Source organism: Equus przewalskii, chromosome 19 (assembly GCF_037783145.1).
Source record: "Equus przewalskii isolate Varuska chromosome 19, EquPr2, whole genome shotgun sequence".
NCBI classification, from domain to species: domain Eukaryota; kingdom Metazoa; phylum Chordata; class Mammalia; order Perissodactyla; family Equidae; genus Equus; species Equus przewalskii.
In genome coordinates this window covers 25,860,510-25,883,836 of record NC_091849.1, presented here as the reverse complement: position 1 = coordinate 25,883,836, position 23,327 = coordinate 25,860,510, and the positions used below count along the sequence as shown (strand labels likewise).

At 39.4% G+C, this 23,327-nt stretch overlaps 3 non-coding genes across 3 annotated transcripts; all 3 read right to left on the bottom strand.

The window, feature by feature from the left end:
* Positions 1 to 4,623: 4,623 nt before the first annotated feature.
* Positions 4,624 to 4,696, bottom strand: TRNAM-CAU (transfer RNA methionine (anticodon CAU)). The gene has a single exon. It is a non-coding gene; the product is annotated as a tRNA-Met (tRNA).
* Positions 4,697 to 8,773: 4,077 nt separating this feature from the next.
* TRNAA-AGC (transfer RNA alanine (anticodon AGC)) lies at positions 8,774 to 8,846 on the bottom strand. The gene has a single exon. It is a non-coding gene; the product is annotated as a tRNA-Ala (tRNA).
* Positions 8,847 to 22,728: 13,882 nt separating this feature from the next.
* On the bottom strand, positions 22,729 to 22,801 carry TRNAM-CAU (transfer RNA methionine (anticodon CAU)). Its single transcript has one exon. It is a non-coding gene; the product is annotated as a tRNA-Met (tRNA).
* Between the last annotated feature and the right edge of the window lie 526 nt (positions 22,802 to 23,327).

Below are 23,327 nucleotides of genomic sequence, written 5' to 3'. Positions count from 1 at the left end.
GATGTGTCTTCTGTCTCTTCTTCCTCTCTCCATCTTCCAGCCTCACAGAATGTTAAAGATTTCTGCTCTATCCAATGTAAGGATCCTCACAAGCCCTTTAGTCAAATCCTCCAGCCCTCTGCATCCTGGTACTCTCCTGAAGAAGCAGAAGATAAGGGACCATTTTAGGGCTTCACTGTTAGAGAACAGAAAGAAACTGGAAATTAAGGATCCATGCAGAAGAAAATGGATAAAATAAAATGTATGCAAAAGGAACCCTGCTTTGAATTCTGTTCTACTTTTCACCCAACATTCAAATGACTATCGACTGTGACTGGGTTATAAGAGAAGTCCTAAACATTCGTGATCCTTACACCTTTATTTCTTATTCCCTAATTATAACATAGAAAATTCTGTTTGGGAAAAAATAAAAATTATACATTATAAATAAATTGCAATTCATCAGTAAAATTCAAACATTGGATAAAACACAAAGAAAGAGAGGAATACGTTAGCCGATGCAGTGATTAATATTTTGCAGGTATGATAGGATGGTTTATTTTTATTATTATCTTTTAATTGTAATTTAATTTAATTTTATTGATTTGCTGGAAAAGATTCGCTCTGGGCTCACATCTGTTGCCAATCTTCCTCTTTTTTTTCCTCCTCAAAGCCCCCATATACACTTCTATATTTTAGTTGTAAGTTTTTCTAGTTCTTCTATGAGCTCTTACTACGGCACGGCTACTGACAGACGAGTGATGTGATTCCAGGCCTGGGAGCTGAACCCAGGCAGCTAAAGCGGAGTGCGCTGATCTTTAACTGGTAGGGCATCAGGGCTGGCTCTATATGATGGTTTATTGAAATATTAATTTATATTTCATCTGCCTATTCCCATCCTTACCTATTACCTGAATTTCAAGTTAAAACCCATATTTTATGGCTTAACTCTATGCAGTTAGGATATAATGAGGTCAAAACAGTGATTTGAGCATAAAGAATCTCATATCCTAGAGGAGAGATAGAATATTTAAAAAGAGAACCTTCATAAGACACTTTCTGTATCACAGTGTTTGTGAGGAGGATGGAATAATTTGATGCGGTAGATACTGAGTATATGGCTTTAGCCAGGGAGGTGGTCTCTGTAGCACAGTGACATTTGATTTGGGGAACAAGTGCCAAGAATTAGACATCTTACTAAATCTAGGTCAAGATTAGAAGAGATGTTATTCAGGAGCTGGCAGCTGAAAAAGGGCCTCTGTAGACAGCTGGCAAACTAACCCACACAGAGCCCAGTTGCCAGATACCCACAGTAGAACCAAAATGTAAGAAACTTTTTTGTCTCATTTCAAGACCATGCACCAGTGGCCTAAGCATATGTTGGGGTTGCTGAAGGACCACCCATTCATAGACTCTCCAAGAGCATCATCCGTAGGACTCTTTGCATCTGAAAGAGTTTTAGCTCAGGTTGAAGGAAAGGAAATTCTTTGTGAAGAGTGAAATGCAAGGACTGTTCCACAGCTCAGCATGGCAGAAGCATAACCCTCTGTCTCTTCCTTCCGTGTTTTTGGGCTTTATCAGGTTCTGCTCACAAATGGGGATGAAATACATATTCAAAATTATCTGGTGGGATTTTTTCCCAATATTTAGTCAGATTTTATTGGCCTCTTCAAAGAGGAAAAATTCTATCTTGGGTTCTATGTGTGGAAATTATGCACCACATGGTTGTTGCATAATTTTGCAGGTACCTCTGAAGGTTTTGATCAGCATTGTCAGCATTGTCGTTGCAGGCACTGTGAAAGTTGGGTCCCAGCAGATGGATAAAGAATATCCTGAAGGAAGAACTTCGCAGAGATCTTACTTTTATTCTTCTTTCATGAGTTTTCTTTAAGAACTCCCCTTGTTTCACAATATTCTTTTGATGACAGTCTGGGTCTTTTTGATCTCCTTCTAGACTCCTGCTTCTCTGAGATGTCAGATTCACAAATTGTCTTGTACATCTTGTCTCTCTAGGTGTCTCCCACCAGCCTTCCTTGTTTATTCCCTGGCTCAATTACAAAGCAGTGGAGAGGGCTTTTTTTGCACCAAAGTCTCTCTGTTCAGAAAACAGGGTGGGTGGTCCACCCTCCCACTAGCCATTAACTGTGAATCTTGAGTGAAAATGCCCAGCACAGTCCCATAGAGATGATGCTTACTCTCTCCACAGCATTTTCCAGGTCTTCCTTCCTTATCCATAGCCCACAGCCAGAGAGTATTGGTCAAAGAGAGAGCCTGAGCTGACTTGTGTGTAAAATAAAAAAGAACCAGAAATATACAATTGCCATTTTTTAAAGAGGTCCAATATTTCCTCTGCTGAGTTCAGGAGAGAAGCTCTGAGAATTGCAGGTGCCTCTTAAGAAGAAATGAAGGAGCAAAACTGGAGAAAATAGATGTCTTTTCCACTAGTTCTGATCGCAAAGAAGGCATCCTAACATTTGACCTAATTCCTAAGCTCTAACCCTCTTTTTGACCTGTGGTCATTCTAGACATGTATCCTAACCAATTGTATGGGTCTAACCATGTGCCACAGGGTTGCTTCACTGCTACGGAAGACAGCATCTTCTGATCTGACTGAGAGCAGGGTATCTTAAACATGAACTCAGCAAAATTACAGTGAAAACCTACTGTTTCCGTCAGGGTGTGGGGAAAGGTAGACGGATATGATATCATCCTGGGAAAGATCTAGCTCTGAGATGGTTTCACTATTTGAATTGCCAGGAGGCAAGTGAAAGTGCCAGCTGAGTAGGGTTCCAAGTTGGAATTTTGAGACTCTTCCACAGGTTGTGTATCTCACCATAAGAACAAGGTTGAGATTTTTACCTGACTTTGAAAATATGGGCACCTAGGATAACCTGGGTGGGCAGCTGTCTGGGCCTCACATCTGCACCATCATCCACTCCCAGTGTGGCCCAGGTGCCTGGGTACAACTTGGTCTCTCCTCTAATTTTCCAGAGAAAGGAAGCATTGGCGTACGAAGGCACTAGGATCTTTGGACGAGAATAAGGTAGGGTTAGGAGGAGGAAGAATTTTTAAGAGAACATTGGAAAGTGGAAATCAGGGCTTTTACTCAGCATTTAATTTTAAAGAAATTAAGGAATGGTCAGGAAAGATCAACAACAAAAACACTGATGGTCTAGGGGTCAGAATCCCTTCTCAGTCTAACTATCTGACAAAAAATTTGAGATTCTGAGTCAGAAATAATGAGAGAAGGCTTTTGTCCATCATGAAAGACACAATAACTCTCTTTTCTTCCTTCTTTTTTGAGGTCAATAGACAACAACTCTGGTGCATATGCCTTTCAAATCGTGGACATGAAACCAAGTTGTTTCTCTCTACAACGGACGTTCTGGTCAGATTCACTGCTTAACCGTTTTGACCTCTTGAGCACTCCCCTGTGTGCCGAGACTCTGCTGTGTGCTCAGATTATGCTCTTCCGCAGGAGGGGTTCCTGCTTTCCCCAGAGAACTTTCAGTTTTTCAAGCTTGCTTAGGGTTCTTTTCTTACCCAGGTACTAAGTGAAAGCTTAGAGGGAAGCCTACTTTTTCCTAGAAGAGAACCCTGGTGGATTCTCCCCTCAATCTGTAAATCCATTCTTCATGCTTCTAATAAGCATCTATGAGACAACCTGGGTGTGAGGGGCCAGCATTCCACATGGAAAAGACAGCCAGAGCAGTAGCTAATGCTTACTACTCTGTTCCCGCTACTCTGACTCTGCTCTAGGTGCTGAGAATCCACCTAGAGAGTCCCTCCATTCTCATTTTTCGCATGAAGATACATGTGAAGGATTTGTCAGGTATCACTGTTCATGCAGCTAAGCCCACTTGCCTTATGTGCAGTTTCCTTGATGGGTAACCTCCAGTTTCCACGATAGGAAAAAATTACTCTAGAGACAGTGTTAGAAATCCTCTGGGCACAAGGATCTCAGCAAGCGAAAAGGAAAGACTATTAGGTATCTTCAAGGCAACAACTTTCCTGAGTCCTCCCCTGAAAGCTGAACGTGCCACCTCCACAATCCAGATCCCCTTAACTGCCTAAGGATTACCCCACAGAAAACATTATCACCTACCTTATTATGCACTTTTTCTTATTTGCTTCTTATTTGTTTCTCTCACTCCTTTCAACTGGGATGTAACTGCATGAGGAAGGGAGTTTTTGCGTTTTCTTCATGCTTGAATTACTGCACCCAGAACACTCCATTCATAAGATATATACACAAGGAATATTTGTTGGATGATTAAAGGAAATAATGATTTCACACTTCCTCCATCCCTTTACTGTGGCTGGGCAAGCTTCAGAGAACAAAGTTGGAAGAGAAATTTCTCCTGATTCTTCCATCTGATGGAGAGGAAGAGTAAAAATATGATATAGCTTGTAGTTTCTGACAAACGTAAATTTCTTCTCCATTCATTTCATTCAAAGCATCAGGAAGCCCAACAAAACACAAACCAGATTTCACCATCCTCAGCAAATATTGCATTCAAATTTTTATCTGGCACATTTATTAATTTTACTTTGTGTTCCCTTTTTTAGTGCACTTCACCTATCCTTTCTTTTTACTGAGATAACACTATGCCAGGACAATATGAAAACACGGAAGAAAAGAACTGCCCTCTCTGAGGCTTGAACTCAGGACCTTCAGATTATGAGACTGACGCGCTGCCTACTGCGCTAAGAGGGCAAGCAGTTGCCTTCTCACTCTTTAGAGGAAAATGTGAAATATTATTTTCCAAGTACCCACACTTTATCAATTCTCAGCTTTTAAAGTAAACAATCAATACTACTTGAAATAACTCCATATAAGCTGCGGATACACATGAAAAATTTTATCCCCAAGTCCACGCCTTTTCTGTATCCACTCAAGGACAGGACCATCTGGGCTGTGGGACTAGGGACAATAATGCTTGCCCTTTTGGCTCTTGTGTTCTAACGATGTATTTTTTCTCCTCGCAACAAAGATTTCAGTCGATCTTACAGTTTCCGTAGTCTCTTTTGTTAAAAAGAAACATGGGAAGCGACCAGTTAATATGTGTTAGTTCACTGACTTACTGACCGCCTGAAGGAATGAATGAATGGGCGATTAAACAGTCCTCAAATTTGTCCACAGGCCATACTTCTGTCTTACTCTATATCTCTATTTGCATCTACAGGACTGGAGACATTTTCCCTACAAGATCACAAACTGGGGACTGCTAGTGGCACAGCGATTAAGTTCGCGGGCTCCAGTTGGGTGGCCCGGGGTAGCCCACTTAGGATCACAGGCACCGACATCCACACCGCTTATCAAGGCATGCTGTGCCAGGCGTTCCACATATAAAGTAGAGGAAGATGGGCACAGATGTTAGCTCAGGGCTAATCTTCCTCAAAATTAAAAAAATAAAAACAAAAACCCACAAACTGAACTTAATAAAAGTCTCCGTGGATTTTTTTAGCCTTATGTGCCATTAATTATACGAAGTGATTTGTGGAATTATTTCATATACTCCAACCTTTGAATTTTGGCAACAAAACTATATATCATAATCTACACTTTCCAGTATAATGGAGAGTCAGATATGTTAAGTGATTTTCCTAAGGTCCCAGAGCTGCTGGGTACAAAGCCTGGATTGAGAACCAGATTTTTGGATTCCACAACACGAGCTCTTTCCCTGCTCTAGCTCATGATCTCTCTGCCTTTTCTTCTCCATAGTCGCCCACTCGGCTGTATAGCAAATATCTAATTTCCAACCTCTTCTGTGTCCATCTTTTGAGCTTTGACTTCCAAGCCAACCTTGAGTCGTTCTCCTCCTTCAAACACCACGTCTATTATTTACCAAATACTGAACAATGTTCTTGTGCAACTCTTCGAATCTATCATTTCCTTTCCCTTCATTCGATACATACTCATTGGAGAGCTTCTCTGTGCCAGGCACTGCAGTAGGCTCAGGTGATTCAGAAGGAATCTGATGGCCCCAGACCTCAAGAGATGGAAGGATAAATATGGACAAGGGACAATCCCCTCCAGATACACCACTTTCAGTCTCCCTGGCATTTACAGCTAAATACCCCTTTCTAAAATATCAGTTTCATCCTTGTCACTCTTCTGCACTTTAACCATTCTTGATTTCTTAGTTTTGATAGGACCTTCTTTTCTTGAAATCTTTGGCACTTCTTTTTACCTACATTGTGATTTTGCTCCACAAGGTCAATTAGAGCCATGGATGGGTGGTGGTGTTTAGTTCTTCAGTGTGTTTTCCCAGTTGTTATCTGCTAGATCTATCAATTAACGAGAGAAGTGTTAACATATGCACCCGTAATTGTGCATTTTTCTATTTTTATTTTCAGATTTATCATCTTTTTAAAAAGAGTTTTGAGACTCCACGTCCAGAGACATACATATTTAGTATAGTTATTTCTTTGGTGAGCTGACACCTTATAATTATGTACCATCTCTCTTTGTACGTGGAAATTTTATTTGCTTTGAAATCTACTTTTTCTGATGTTAATATGTCCACTTCAGCTTTTTTTCATTAAGGCTTGTGTGGTGTATCTTTTCTCATTCTTTATTTTCAACTTTATGTAACTTTTAATCCCTCTTCTAACTATATTTGAAGTCAGTTTCTTATAGTCAGCCGATTTATTTTTAATATATTCTGACAATTTCTGATGGTTAATTGATGTGTTTAGATTATTTACATTTAATATTATTATTGATAAGTTTGCATATAGATTTACTATCTAATAATTTTTTAATAGTTTGTTCCCTTTAGTTTTCATTCCTCATTTTTCTCTTCCTATGTTTTTTGGCTTATTTAAAATTGTTAGTAGGTTGTCTGGTGATTACTATATACGTACTCAACCTTTCAAAGCATACTTAGAATCAATAAATTACCATTCATGTTTAATATAGAAACCTCATCACCATTTACTCCCTGTATGTTATGTGTACAGTACTTCTAGATACAATGAAATTCCATCAGACAATGTCACAATTTTCACTTTCAATCATCAAACATATTTTACAGAGAGAAGACTAGTAGTCCATCGTATTCCCAGATATTGCCTATTTCTCCTATTGTTCCTTTGTTCATGGTATTCTAAATTTCCTTCTGGTATCATTTTTCTTCTCTCAATAATAGACTCTTTTCTAGCACTTCTACTAGCAATGTATTCTCTCAGTTTACCTTTAATGTATTTCTTTCACTCTTGTCTGAAGCATATTTTACTATACTTAGCATTCTGCGTTAACAGGTGTTTCTTTCAGCATTTAATAAATGTTGTAATTTCTTTATGGCTCCCAGGGATTCTGATGAGAAATTCACAATCACTCAGATTGTAGTTTCCCTTTCATTTTCCTTTGACTGTTTTCAAGAATGATTTTTTCTTTTGCTTCCAGCAATTGAATTGTGATATGCCTGAGTGTGGATTTATTTGAGTTTATCCTGCTTGAAGATTGCTGAACTTCTTGAATCTGGTTTACAACTTTGCCAAATTTGGAAAGTTTTCAGCCATTATAATAATTCAAATGTTTACTTTTTTTCTTTTTCAAGGGTCTCTTTCTCCTCTTTGGGTCTCCAACGATGTGAATATAAGATGTTTGTTATTTTCCTATTTGTCTCTGAGGCTCTGTCCATCTTTTAAAATACGCTTTCCCTCTATCATTTAGATTGGGTAGTTAGTATTGTTCTATCCTCACATTTACTAACTTTTGCTCAGTCATCTCTTTCTGCTATTGAGGCAATCCTGTGGTGTTGTTTATAATTTGTGTTAATACATTTTTCAGTTCTGAAGCTTCAATTTGGATTTGTAGCTTTCCATTATTTGCTAAGACTTTCTCACATTCCATTCATATAAAGAGTTCATGCCCCTAATCCTTGGAGCATTTAATGATTTCAGTTTTAAAGTATTTGTCAGATGATTACAACATCTGTGTCATCTCACTATTGATATCTGTTGATTCTCTTTTCCAAGTGAATTAAGGTTTTCTCGGTATTTCACATGCTGAATAATTTTGGATAATACCCTGGCTGTCTTTGTTTTATGTTATAAGACTTTGTGTCATTCAAATCGTATGGAGAATATTGCCATTTTTGTTTTTGCAGACACTTGACTGCCTTGTGTTCAAGTTTCAAATACTGACCAGCCTTCCTTCTATGGTTTCAAAGTCCCTTGCAGTTTCAAAGCCTTTACAATATTTTTTGGGATCTCTAGAGTGTGTGCAATCCAGCGGTGAGTGTGGACTTGGGCAGTGGGCTAACACTTACTTCACTTTCCAAAGTCCATGGTATATTGTTTAGTGTCAGAGCCACTTCTTCACAATTCGCAGGTCTTTGCAGGAGTTCACAAACAAGCTTATATATTTGCTTTCCACTGTGTCTTTTCCAATATATTCTTGTTATCTGGGTCTCAGAGTTTCAACCCTTGAAACTGACAAGACAGCTGGGGCTTTATTTATCCCACTCTGTCCTGCACTTCTCAGGACTGTGTCACATTTCAGCCGAACTTCAGGAGAAAGAGAGAGAAATAGAGCAATGGAGTATGTTCCCTGGAATCACATCTTCTCTGAAGAAACAGAAAACAAGTTATAAATTGAGGGTAGAGCTCCATGCTGAAGGCCATTAAGTGCCAGAGCAACCCTAATTGCCCATAGGTCATAAACGAGAGAAGCGTCCAATTTCCTACTGCGTTCAAAGTATCTAACATTTTGTCGTTTCTTTCAATAGTTTGGAAGATTTGAAGTTGTCACCTGGAGATCCGAGACGAAGAAAATAACAGAGATTGGAGAATGTGGGCATCGATCCCACCACCTCTCACATGCTAAGCGAGCGCTCTACCACCTGAGCTAATTCCCCAGGACCCAATAACACTAGTCGCCCCTCCTCTGTTTCAGTACACTAGTCTCCACTTCTTTGTTCACTCTTTTTGGCTGCCTAAAGTATAGGCAATGTCAAGGCCATTAATGGGAGACCGGGACTGTACTACTGGAGCACCTTTTCAAAGATGACTTGGGGTAAAAGCGGCTACCTATTTCTCTGCAAGGGAAAGGGGGAGAAAGCCACCGTAGGAAAACTAGCGCCTCCACCATTTCCCATTTCAAATCTTCTGGGACAGAAGAGAACACAGCCCAGTTGGGAGGACTCATCCAGAACGGGCTCTCTAAAGTAGTACAGCTATCTCCGAATGATTACGTGTTTTTAAAGACGAAAACCGAAAAGCAACGGCACAACTGGGATTATCACTTGTTCTTTTTAAGTAGGGCCTCCTGGAAGAAAGCGGCGGGCGATTTGTCTTGAATTTCGGGAGGCCTAAGAAAACACTCCGAGTTTCTGCTCAGTTTCAAACCTGGCACCTCTCGGGAGTTAGAGGAGTATGATGACCTCTATCTACACTACTGGAACGCACGCTATGGCTCACCTCTGGAGATGAAGTCTCCATTCTTGCTAAGGCGTGTCCTTTAGCGATTCCGTATCAACACCATATGAGAACAGCAAAAAATACAAAATATTACAGACAAGAACCATAGGAAATAAGAGGCGAGATCGTATCAGTCTGAAGGAATAAAAAGTGGACTTTGAGGGGTGCAGATGAAAACTGTCCATGGGACGGAAAGAACATAGGATATAGGAATCCTGTGTTAAGAAATATACCTGTTCAATTGGGGTGGGTGGAGGTGTGTGTGTGTGTGCACGTGCATACATGTGTGTGTGTGTGTGTAAAATAGACACAGAGGAAAATAGTAATTGAAAAGCCTGGACACGTGGAGATATGTTGGGGAGAATATTGTGGAGGATTAGAAACCTTTGAAAAACTTTCAGCAAATGGCTTACATAATCAAAATACAATTTTAGGAAAGAGTTTTGATTTTGAATGCCAAAGAGTTTGGACGTGAGTAAACTAGAATTGGAGAGAAAGGAAAAGAAGTTATAAAGATATCAAAGGATTGATGTTTGTCCTGTTAGCTCCTGAGATCAGCAGTAGCATGAGTCTTTCTGCATTTCCAGCGCCCAGTACACTGCCTGGCACAGGATACATCTTCCATAAACATCACAGGATGGATAAAGGAACAGGTGAATGAGAAGAGAGAGAAAGATTCTGGACCGGTTGTGGAAGAAAGATATACACATACATCAAGACACTGAGTGTAGAGATTTGAGGAGAAAAAGGAGTGCAAGGCACTTAGAAGTCTTAAACTTGGGTCACAGACACAGAAGAGAGTTTTGAATTAATATCTGATGTAGAGAAGAATAAATTCACTCACTTATAAGTATTTTTTATATGAATGAATGAGTGAATAAAGGAACAAACTGGCATGGAGAAAAACAGATGGTGAGGCTATGAACTCGGTTAAAGGAAAAGCTCATATTTTTAATTTGGAAAAAATTGACCTTTGCATATCTGGTTTTGCTCTTTACAGCCTATGACCTGAGAAAAATGTTTCAGTTCCTCTGAGCTTCAGTTTCATCAGTAAAATGGGAAAGATGATATTTAGGTTAGCTGCGAGCTCTGGACAAGCTAATCTTCAGAAATCCATTTCTGGGGGTCCTTTTGTTAACATGTAAATAAGAAATGAAGTGGCACATCATCTCCTTTCCACTCCCTAAGAGAAAATCAAGGAGGCAAAGTTGGAATCCTACAACCCAGAATCAGGTATGTCACCATTTTGTCACTGGTCCCATAAAGAATAACCTGTTTTCCAGAATACTTCATCCGTGTCATCACAGGCAGTGTGATGATTGGGTTCCAGCAAGGGGATGAAGAATCTCCTTAAGGAAGAACCTCACCAAGATCTTACTTTTATTCTTCTTGCATGAGTTTTCTCTATGAATTCCCCTGGTTTCACAATCTTCTTTCTTCTGACAATCTGGGTCTTTATGATCTCCTTCTAGACTCCTGCATCTGTGAGATGTCAGACCCACAAATTTTCTTGTACATCTTCTCTCTTTTTGTGTCCCTCACCAGCTGTCCATGTTTATTTCCAGGAAAACGACCCCAGAAATCTCAATTACAAAGTAGTGGAGAGGCCCTTTTTAAATCACCAGGATCTCTCTGTTCAGAAAACAGGGGTGGGTGGTCCATCCTCCCTCTAGCCAAAAACTGTGAATCCTGAGATGAAAATGCCCAGCACAGCCTGTACAGATGATGCTTACTTTCACCACAGCATTTTTCAGGCCTTCTTTCTTTGTCTATAGCCCATTGACAGGGAGTATTGGTCAAAGAGTGAGCCTGAGCTGACTTGTGGTTGAAATAAGAAAAGAACAAGAAGTACATATATTGCCATTTTTTGAGAGGTCCATTATTTCCTGAAGTTGAGTTCAGGAGAGGAACTCTGATGATTGTAGGTGCCTCTTGAGAAGAAATGAAGGAGCAAACTCTAGAAAACATGTGTCTATTCCGCTAGCTCCAAGTGCAAAGAAGGGGTTCTAACATTTGACGTAATTCCCAAGCACTAACACTCTTTTTGACCTGTGGTCATTCTAGGCATGTGTCTTAACCAACTGTTTGGGTCTAACCATGTCCCACAGGGTTACTTCACTGCTACTGAAGAGGATCCGACTGAGGACTGAGCATCTCAACCATGAAATCAGCAAAAGCACAGTGAAAAACTCCTGTTTCTGTCAGGGTGTAGGGTAAGGGAGACCTATAGTATGTCACTAAGGGAAGGCTCTAGCTCTGAAGCAGTTTCACTATCTTGAATTGCCAGAAGGCAAGTGAAGGTCCCAGCTGAATGCGTTTCCCAATTGAAATTTTGCAACTCTTCCACAGGTCGTGTATCTCACCATAAAAATAAAGTAGAGATGTTTACCTGTATAGGTAAAAACTACTCTATTCATCCAACTAAGCCCACCTGCCTTATGTGCAAAAAACTCTCAAAACCCCCAGTTGCCTTCATAGGTAACAAGTGTTAGAAAACCTTAGGGCACAAGGATCTCAGCAAGAGAGAAAGAAGGAGAGACCAGTAGGTATCTTCAAGGTGACAACTTTCTTGAGTCTTCCCCTGAAAGCTGAATGTGCTACTTCCACACTCCAGACTCGCTTTACTGCCGAATGATTACCCCACAGAAAACGTTATCACCTAGCTTATTATGCATTTTTCTTATTTGCTTCTTGTCTGTTTCTCACACTCCTTTCTTCTGGGATGTAGCTCCATAAGGAAGGGAATTTTTCCATTTTCATCACTCTTGAAGTACTGCACCCTGAACAGGCCATTCATGAGATATGTACTCACCAAATATCTGTCGGATGATCAGAAGAGTCAATGATTTTACATTTCTTTCACCCTTTAACTGCAGTTGTATGACCTTCAGAGCACAAAGTTGGAAGAGAAATTTCTCCTGCTTTTTCCATCTGATAGAGAGAAAGAGTCACTTCTGGAGTAATATAACTATCTTCCCCAATCATTTTGGTCAAAGGACCAAGAAAGCCCAACAAAATACAGAACTGACTTCAACATCCTCAGCAAATATTGGTTGAGTCTTCAAATCCTTATCTAGCAGTTTACTTTGTGTTGTTTATTAGTGCACTTGAGATATCCTTTGTTCTTATCAACATAACATTAGGTCAGGTCAACCGTGAAAATATGAGAAAATCCTGCCTCCTCTGAGGTTTGAACTCAGGAGCTTCAGATTATGAGACTGGCACACTACAGCCTGCACCAAGAAGGCAGCTGGTAGAGCTTGTTCACATTTACATAGAAACGTGAAATATATTCTCCAAAGACTGCAGCTTTATCAGTTCTCTACTTTTAAAGAATACAATCGGTACTACTTGTAAATCACTCCATATAAGCCGCTGCTGCACCTGAAAGGATTTCACATCCAAGAGTGCTGATATCCACTCCTTTCTGGTAGTCACCCAATAACAGGACCATCCGGGCTGTGGGACTGGGGAGAATTGAGACTGTCTTTTTCGCTCTTGTGTTCCAATGATCTAGTTTTCCCTGCCCTCAGAGATCTCAGTTGATCTTATAGCTTCCACGGTCTTCTTCGTTGAAAAGAAACATAGGAAGTGTCCAGTTAACACGTATTAGTTCACTGACTGACTGAATGAATGAATGAGTTAATAAATAGTCCTCAAATTTGTCTACAGATCATATTTCCGTCTTACACTGTATCTCTATTTGCATCTGCAGGACTGGAGACATTTTCCCTACGAAAACCACAAAGTGAACTTAATAAAAGTCTTCCTGGATTTTTTTAGCCTCATGTGACATTAATTATACTGAGAGATTTGTGGAGATTATCTCATATAGTACAATTGAATTTTGGCAACAAAACTATGTATCATAGTCTGCATTTTCCAGTGTAGTGGAGGACCAGATATATTAAGTAATGTGCCTAAGGTCCCAGAGCTGCAAAGCGGCAAAGCTTGAACTGAGAAGCAGATTTTTAGATTCCAAAAGGTGAGCTCCTTCTCTGCTCTAGCTCATGATCTCTCTGCCTATTTTTCTCTACAATAGCCCACTCGTCCACACACCAAATATCTAATTCCCAACGTCCTCTAGGCTGGCCTTTTGGGCTTAGACTTCCAAGTCAACTTTGACTCGTTCTCCTCCTTCAAACACCACATCCATGACTTGCCAAATACAGAATAGTGTTCTTGAGAAATCTTTTGAATCTATCATTTCCTTTCCATTCATTCAGTACATATTCATTGGAATGCTGCTCTGTGCCAGGCACTGCAGTAGGCTCAGGTGATTCGGAAGGAATCTGACGGCCTCAGACCTCAAGAGATAAATAAGGACAAAGGACAATCCACCTCCAGTTTCACCACTTTCAGTCTCCCTGGCATTTATAGCTAAATATCTCTTTCTAAAATGTCAGCTTCATTAATATCACTCGTATGCACTCTGACCAGTCTTGATTTCTTAGTTGTGATATGATTTTGTTTTTCTCTCAATCTTTGGCCCTTCTTTCTACCTACATCATGATTTTGCTCTATAACGTCATTTAAATCCATGGGTGAATAGTATTTCGTTCCTCAATATGTTTTCCCATTTGTTATCTATTAGATCTATAAATTAATGAGAGAGGAGTATTGACATCTGCAACTGTAATTGTGGATTTTTCTATTTTTCTTTTCAGGTTTATCAGCTTTTGTTTATGAGTTTTGGACTTCTGCGGCCAGAGGCATACACATTGAGGACAGTTACATCTCTTTGGTGAATAATTATATAACATCTCTCTTTATGTGTGGAAATTTTCTTTGCTTTGAAATCTACCTTGTCTAATATTAACATGTCCTATTCAGTTTTTATTCTTAGTGCTTGAGACATTTAACTTCCCAATTCTTTTACTTTTACTCCACCTAAACCACTATATACAGAGTATTTGAGGTTAGTTTCTTATATTCAGCATGTATTTGAGCCTTGGTTTATTTTAATACATTCTGACAACGTCTATTATGTAATTCATGTGTTTAGACCATTTACATTTGATGTTATTTGAATATGTTTGTACAGATATCTATCATTTTATACTTTGCTTATGATTTGTCTCTTCTGTTTTTCATTCTTCGATTTCTGTTTTCCTACTTCTTTTGGCTTTTTAAAACATATTTAATACTCTTTAATAATTTATCTGTTGTGTTTTTTACTAAATCTATTTGTATGGTTATTGGTCTAGGTAACTTATGGCAAACAGTATATGTATTCCCATATACATACTTAACATTTTACAGTCTATTTTAGAATCAATATTATACTATTCAAGTTGAATATAGAAAACTCATCAACATTTAGTTCTCTTTACCCTGACTCCTTTGTGTTATGTATATAGTATATCAGATACAATGAAAATTAAGCCAACGTTATACTTTTTGCTTTCCATCATTAAGCATACTCTAAAGAACTCCAGGGAATAAGTCTGTTATGTTTACCCAGATGTTTCCTATTCTGCTATTGTTCCTTCATTCTTGAAGTTCCAAATTTCCTTCTGTTAGCATTTTTCTTCAGCCTAAAATCTTTGCTAATTCTTTTTCAGTAGTTCTACCACTGAAATGTTTCAATCTACCTTCAAATGAGATTATGTTTTATTTCATCTTTATCTCTGAAGGATATTTTTGTTATACATAAAATTTCTGATTGACAATTATTTTCTTTCAACATTTAAAAAATATTCTTCCATTTCTTTCTATGGTTTCTGATAAGAAATCCACAAACATATAAATTCTAGTTTCTCATTTCCCTTTGGTAGCTTTCAAAATTTTTATTTTCTTTAATTTTTGGCAGTTTGATTGTGATGTCTGGATGTGGATTTCTTTGGGATTATCCTGCTTGAGCTTTGCTGAACTTCTTGAATCTGGTTTGTATGTTTAGCACATTCTAAGACTATGCCAAATTTATGGCAAAGCTGCAGAAGGACACATGGAGAAAAACTGCAATTTGGTATGCCTCACACTTTGGGGATCACAACTCCCCTGAAGAAAGAGAATGAATTATAAAATGATAGATCTATATACTGAACTTTGGTGGAGCCATCGTTAGCCCTGTCTTGTCCATGCCCATATATATCAAAATCCAAAGAAATGGCCAAATTTCTATTGCATTCAAAATGTTTGCTATTTTCTCATGTTCTTCAAGGGTTCAGAAGATTTGAGGTTGCTCCCAGAGAACCAAGGTCAAAAATACCAAAGTGTGGAAAACGTGGGCATTGACCCCACTACCTCTCACATGCTAAGCGAGTGCTCTACCACCTGAGCTAATTCCCCACTCCCTGCTGCATCTTTTTCCCTACTGCCTTCTTAGCCTTTTTTGTTTCTTTCTTTCTTCAGTTTTTCAGTGTACCAGTCTCCATTCTTTTATCCACTCTTCTGGGTGGCACAAAATACAGGAATGTCAAGACTCTTAATACAAATCCAGGACACCGCTAAGGGCGCATATTCTCAAAGATGACCCGGGGCAAGAGCGTGGTGGCTACCTATTCCTCTGCGAGGGAAAGGAGGACAAAGGCACCTGGGAAAACTCTAGCGCCAACACTATTTTCCTATTTCAAATTTTCTAAGACGGACGAGAACATGTTCCAGTCGGAAAGACTTATCCAGAATGGCCTCGCTAACGCAGCACAGCAATGTCCGGATGATTATCTGTTTTTAAAAACAAAACCCCAAGAGACATGAGTCAGATTATCACTAGTTCTTTTTATGTGGGGCCTCCTAGAAGAAGGAAGTGGGGTGATTTCTCCTGATTGGCAAGAAAGCACTGCATATTTCCGCTCAGTTTGGAACCAAGGACCTCTTGCATGTTAGGCGAGTATGATTAACACTGCACTACAGAAACTCATGCCTTGAACTGTCTCTAGAGAAACATGTTCCTTTCTTGGGAAGGCATGTTGTTTAGTGAGTCTATATGCACACCATATGAGAACAGCAAAAAGTACAAAATATTACTGACAAGAGCCATAGGAAATGTGAGGTGAGATCATATCTGACTGAAGGAATAAAAAATGGACATTGAGGGGTACAGATGAGAAGTGAACATGGGATAGAGTCAACGTAGGATGTAGAAATTCCTGTTTTAAGAAATAGACCTATTCAGTTGGAGTGATGTGTGTGTGTGTGCTCACATGAGTGCCTGCATGCCTATGTGTGTCTGTGTGTAAAATAGACATGGATGTAAATAGTAATTTAAAAGCCTAGACACATGGAAGTATGTTGGGGAAAATATTGTGGAGGCTTAAGAACCTTTGAAAAAATTCCAGGCAAATGGCTTACATAACCAAAGTAAAATTTTCAGGAAGAGTTTTAGTTTTGCGTGCCAAGAGTTTGTAAATGAATAAACTAGAATTGGAGAGAAAAGAAGTTATAAAGATACTAAAGGATTGAGTTGTATCCTGTTAGCTCCTGAGATTAGTAGTAGCATGAGTCTTTCTGCATCTCCAGTGCACAGTTCACAGTCTGGCACAGGATGCATCTTCCGTAAACATCATAGAATGGATAAAGGAATAGACGAATGAGAAGAAAGAGAAAGATTCTGGAGAGATTGCGCAGGAAAAATCCACAGCATTTGTCTAGAGACTGACTGTAGAGATTTTAGGGAGAAAAAGGAATGCAAGGCACTTAGAAGTCTTGATCCTGTGCGGCAGCTACAGAAGAGATTTTTGGATTAATAAGGGAAAGAAAGGAGGAAGAATAAAGCCACTCATTTATAAGTATTTGTTATATGACTGATTGAAGGAATAGACTGGCATGGAGAAAAACAGATGGTGAGACTATGAACTTGGTCAAAAGAAAAGCTCGTATTTTTAATTTAGAAAAAATCAGCTTTCTGTATCTGGTTTTCTTCCTTACAGCCTTTTTTCAGTCCCTCTGAGCTTCAGTTTCATCTGTAAAATGGGAAGAATGATATTTAAGTTAGCTGCAAGGCTAAATCAAACAACTTGCATAAAATTAATAAAGTCTTAGACAATTTCTAGCATGTGGTGTTCAAAGAGTCCTTGTGTGTGGAGTATTATTTGCCTTTCAGGAAACTGCTCTCAAGATCTGATAGAAAATTTAGTGAAGGTCCAGAAAATTTCTCACCTGCTGACTGGCTCATTTAGTTTGTAGAAACAGGCTTCCGAAACACAAAAAGAAAAGTGGAGGAATAGAACATATTCATTGCAAATAAGATGTGATTTTCCAGGCAAAATGGCTTTATCCAAGGATCCAAGTAGAGTATTTATGTCTGGATTCTTTGTTCATTCCTTTTTAATCTTTCTTAGGTTACACTCCAAGTCCCCAGTTGTTGTCATCCTTCTCTCACAGGCTTGGAGAGATGGCAATGAAAAGAAAGAATCTCCCATGAACCACTGTGGTGATTTCTCCAGCCTGCAGATGCCTTCTTTCATCCAGCTTTAAGGAAAATCAGTGGCACAGTCAGATCTTAAGAGAGCAAGCTATGGACAACCTAAACTTCGAAAATCCATTTCCAGGGGTGATTTTGGTAAGCTGTAAATAAGAAATGAAGCAGCACATCTTCTCCTTCCACTCCATAAGAGAAAGTCAAGGAGGGAAAATTGAAATCTTACAACCCATGATCAGATATATCACCATTTTGTCACTGGTCCCACAAAGAATAGAATGTTTTCAATGATAATTTATCCTGAATGAGCTACTGCTCTGTCTACACTGTCACCATGCTGGATGTGTCTACTGTCTCTTCTTCCTTCCTCCAGCTTACAGCCTCACAGAATGTTAAAGATTTCTGCTCTACCCAATGTAAGGATCCTCACAAGCACTTTAGTCAAATCCTCTAGTCCTCTCCATCCTGGCACTCTCTTGAAGAAGAAGATAAAGGACCATTTTAGGGCTTCACTGTTAGAGAACAGAAACCGAAAATTAAGGATCCATGAATAGGAAAATGGTTCAAAGAAAATGCATGCAAAAGGAACCAGGCTTTGAACTCTGTTCTACTTTTCACCCAACGTTCAAATGACTATTAGCTGTGACTGGATTATCAGGGAAATCCTAAACATTTGTGGTCCTTACACCTTTATCTTTTGTTCCCTAATTTTAAAATAGAAAATTCTGTTTGTTAAAAAATAAAAATTATACATTATAAATAAATTGCCATTGATCAGTAAAATTCAAACATTGGATAAGGAAAGAAAGAGAGAAATAAATTGGCCAATGCAGTGATTAATATTTTACAAGCATGATATGAGGGTTTGTTTTTATCTTTTTATGTTTATTTTATTTTATTTACTTGCTGCAAAAGATTTGCTCTGAGCTAACATCTGTTGCCAATCTTCCTCTTTATTGTTTTTCTACCCAATGCCCCAGTATATAGTTGTATATTTTAGTTGTAAGTCCTTCTAGTTCTTCTGTGAGCTATTACAATAACATGGCTACTGGCAGACAAGTAGTGCGGTTCCAGGCCCGGGAACCAAACCCAGGCCGCTGAAGCGGAGAGCACCAAACTTTAACTGCTAGGCCATCAAGGGTGGCTCAATACAATGGTTTATTGAGATATTAATTTGTATTTCGTCTGCCTATTCCCTATCCTTACCTATTACCTGCATTTCAAGTTAGAAACCATATTTTATGGATTAACTCTAGGCAGTGAAGATATAGTGAGGTCAAAACAGTGATTTGAGTCTGAAGAATCTAATATTCTAGGAGAGAGAGAAAATTTAAAAAGGAAAACTTCATAAGACACTTTCTGGATCACATAGTGTTAATGAGGAAGATGGAAAAAGTTAATGCGGTAGATACTGAGTATATGGCTTTAGCCAGGGAGGTGGTCTCTGTAGCACAGTGACATTTAATTTGGGGACTGAGTGTCAATAATTAGACACCTTACTAAATATGGGTCAAGATTAGAAGAGATATTATTCAAGAGCTGGCAGCTGAAGAAAGTGCCTTTGTAGACAGCTGGAATACTAACCCACACAGAGACCTGTTACTAGATATCAAGAGCAGAGCAAAATGTAGGAAAATTTTTTATCTTATTTCAAGACCATGCACCAGTTGCCTAAGCAAATGTTGGGTTTGCTGAGGGACCACCCATTCACAGAGTCTCCAAGAGCATCATCCATAGGACTCTTTGCATATGAAGGTGTTTTAGCTCAGGTTGAAGGAGAAGAAAGTCTTTCAGTGAAGAGTGAAATGCAAGGACCGTTCCACAGCTCAGCATGGCAGAATCACGACCCTCTTTCTCTTCATATTTTTGGGCCTTATCAGGTTCTGATCACAAATGGGGATGAAATATATATCCAACATTACTTGCTGGGATTTTTTCTAAAATTTAGTCAGATTTTAGTGGCCTCTGCAAAGAGGAAAAATTCTATCTTGGGTTCTATGTGTGAAAATTAAACACCACATGGTTGTTTCATAATTTTGCAGGTACCTCTGAAGGTTTTTATCTGCACTGTCATTGCAGGCACTGTGATATTTGGTTCCCAGAAGATGGATAAAGAATCTCCTTAAGGAAGAACCTCACAAAGATCTTACTTTTATTCTTCTTTCATGAGTTTTCTTTAAGAATTCCCCTTCCTTCATAATATTTTTTTTATGACAATCTGGGACTTTAGCATCTCCTTCCAGACTCATGCATCTCTGAGATGTCAGATCCCCAAATTGTCTTGTACATCTCTTCTCTCTAGGTGTCCCCCAGCAGCCTTCCTTGTTTATTCCCAGGCTAAAGATAACAGAAATCTTAATTACAAAGTAGTGGAGAGGCTTTTGTTTGTTTTCACCAGGGTCTCTCTGTTCAGAAAATGGTGGTGGTGGTGGGGGGGGGGGGGGGCGGTGTCCACCTTCACACTAGCCACTCACTGTGAATCTTGAGATGAAAATACCCAGCACAGCCCAGTTGAGATGATGCTTACTCTCTTCGCAGCATTTTTCAGGTCTTCCTTCCTTGTCTATAGCCCATTGACAGGGAGTATTGGGCAAAGACTGAGCCTGAGCTACTTGTGTGTGAAATAAGAAAGAACCAGAAATGTGTAATTGCCTTTTAAAGAGGTCCAATATTTCCTGGAGTTGAGTTTAGGAGAGAAGCTCTGAGCAGCGCAGGTGCCTCTTGAGAAGAAATGAAGGAGGAAAACAGGAGATAACAGGTGTCTTTTCCACTGGCTCTGAGAACAAAGAAGGCATTCTAACATTTGACCTAATTCCCAAGCTCTAACCCAGTTTTTGATCTGTGGTCATTCTAGACATATGCCCTAACCAGTTGTATGGGTCTAACCATGTTCCACAGGGTTACTTCACTGCCCCTGAAGAGGATCTGACAGAGGGCAGAGCATCCTAAACATGAACCCAGCAAAAGCGCAGTGAAAAACTACTGTTCCTGCAGTAGACCTATAGTATGTCACCATGGGAACGATCCAGCTCTGAGACAGTTTCACTATCTTGAATGGCCAGAAGGCAAGTGAAGGTCCCAGCTGAGTGAGCTTCCCAGTTGGAATTTTAGGATTCTTCCACAGGTTGTATATCTCATCATAAAGACAAGGCTGAGATTTTCACCTGACTTTGAAAATATGTCAACCTAAGATGATGAGGTGATGCAGCCTCTCTGGGCCTCACATCTGTACCATTATCTCCTCCCAATGTGGCCCAGGTCGCTGAGTAGGACTTGATCCCTCCTCCAGTCTTCCAGAGAAAGGTAGCATTGGCGTAGGAAGACACTAGGATCTTGGGACAAGAATAACGTAGGGTTAGAAGCAGGAAGAATTTTTAAGAGAACATTGGAAACTGGAAACCAGAGCTTTTACTCTGTATTTAATTTTAAAGAAATTAAAGAATGGTCAGGAGAGATCAACAACAAAAACGCTGACGCTCTAGGGGTCAGAATCCCTTTTCAGTCTAACTCTCCATCAGAAATTTTGAGATTCTGAGTCAGAAATAATGGGAAAAGGCTTTCCTCCACCATGAAAGACATGACAAGTTTCCTTTCTTCCTTTCTTTTTTGAGGTCAATAGACGACATCGCTGGTGCATATACCTTTCAACTTGTGGATATGAAGCCAAGTTGTTTCTCTCTACAATGGACATTCTGGTCAGATTCACTGCTTAACCACTTTGACCTCCCGAGCACTCACCTGTGTGCTGAGACTCTGCTATATGTTCAGATTATGCTCTCCTATAGCAGGGCTTTCTACTTTTCCCAGAAAACTTTCAATTTTTCTAACTTGTTTGAGGTTCTTTTCTTACACAGGTACTATGTAAAACCTTAGAGGGAAGGTTATCTTTTCCTATAACATAGCCGTGGTGGATTCTAACCTCAATCTGTAAACATTCTTCACGTTTCTAATGAGCAGCAATGACACAAGCTCAGTGTGAGGAGCCAGCATTCCACCCAGAAAAGACAACCAGAATAGCGGCTAATGCTTACTCCTCAGTTCCTATTACACTGACTAGAGCCGTCTAGGTACTGAGAATCCACCTAGAGAATCCCTCACTTCTCATTTTCCACATGAAGACACATGTGAAAGTTTTATCAGGTATTACTGTTCATGCAATTAAGCCCATCTGCGTTACGTGCAAAAAGCCCTCTTAACCCATATTCGCCTTCATAGGTAAAAATTACTCTAGTGACAGGATTAGACAAAACCTCTGGGCACAAGGAACTCATCAAGAGAGAAGGAAAAAGAGACTACCAGGTATCTTCAAGGTGACAACTTTCCTGACCCTTGCCTTGGAAGTTGAACGTGCCACCTCCACACTCCAGACCTCCTTTACTGCCCAATGATTACCTCACAGTAAACATTATCACCTAGCTTATTATGCATTTTTCTTATTTGCTTCTTGTCTGTTTCTCCCACTGCTTTCAACTGGGATTTAGCTCCATGAGGAAGTGAGTTTTGTGTTTTCATCAATCTTGAGTCACTGCACCCAGAACACTCCATTAATAAGATATATACACAAGGAATGTTGTGTTGGATGATTAAAAGAATCAAGGATTTTGCACTTCTTCCATCGCTTTACTGTTTGGGCAACCATTAGAGAACAAAGTTGGAAGAGAAATTTCTCCTGATTCTTCCCTCTGATGGAGAGAAAGAGCAAAAATATAGTATAGCTTGTAGATTCTGACTAACATAAATTTCTTTTCCACTCATCTTATTCAAAGCCCCAGGAAGCCCAACAAAGTACGAACCAGATTTCATCATCCTCAGGAAATATTGCATGAACCTTCAAATCTTTATCTGACACTTTTGCTAATTTTACTTTTTGTTTCTTTTTTTAGTAACTTGACCTATGCTTTCTTTTTACCAAGATAACATTATGCCCAGCCACTGTGAAAACACAGGAAAAAAACTTCTGCCCTCTCTGAGGCTCGAACTCAGGACCTTCAGATTATGAGACTGACGCGCTGCCAACTGCGCTAAGAGGGCAACCTGCTCAATTCTTTCATATTTACAGGAAAATATGAAATTTTATTTCCCAAACACCCATGCTTTATTAATTTCCAGTTTTTGAAGAATGCAAGCAATTGTCCTTCAAAATAATTCAATATAAGCCACCGATGCACATGAAGAATTTTACCCCCAAGTCCACGCCTTTTCTGTATCCACTCAAGGACAGGACCATCTGGGCTGCGGGACTAGGGACAATAGTGCTTGTCTTTTTTGCTCTTGTGTTCTAAAAATGTGCTTTTTCCTATTGCTAGAGATCTCAGTTGATTTCACAGCTTCCATGGTCTCCTTTGTTGAAAAGAAAGATAGGAAGCGCCCAGTGAGTACATATTAGTTCACTGACTGCCTGCCTGAATGAATGAATGAATAAATGTGCAATTAAACAGTCCTCAAATTTGTCTACAGTCCATACTTCTGTCTTACTCTATATCTCTATTTGTATCTACGGGACTGGAGACATTTTCCCTACAAGAACCACAAACTCAACTTAACAAAAGTCTCCTTG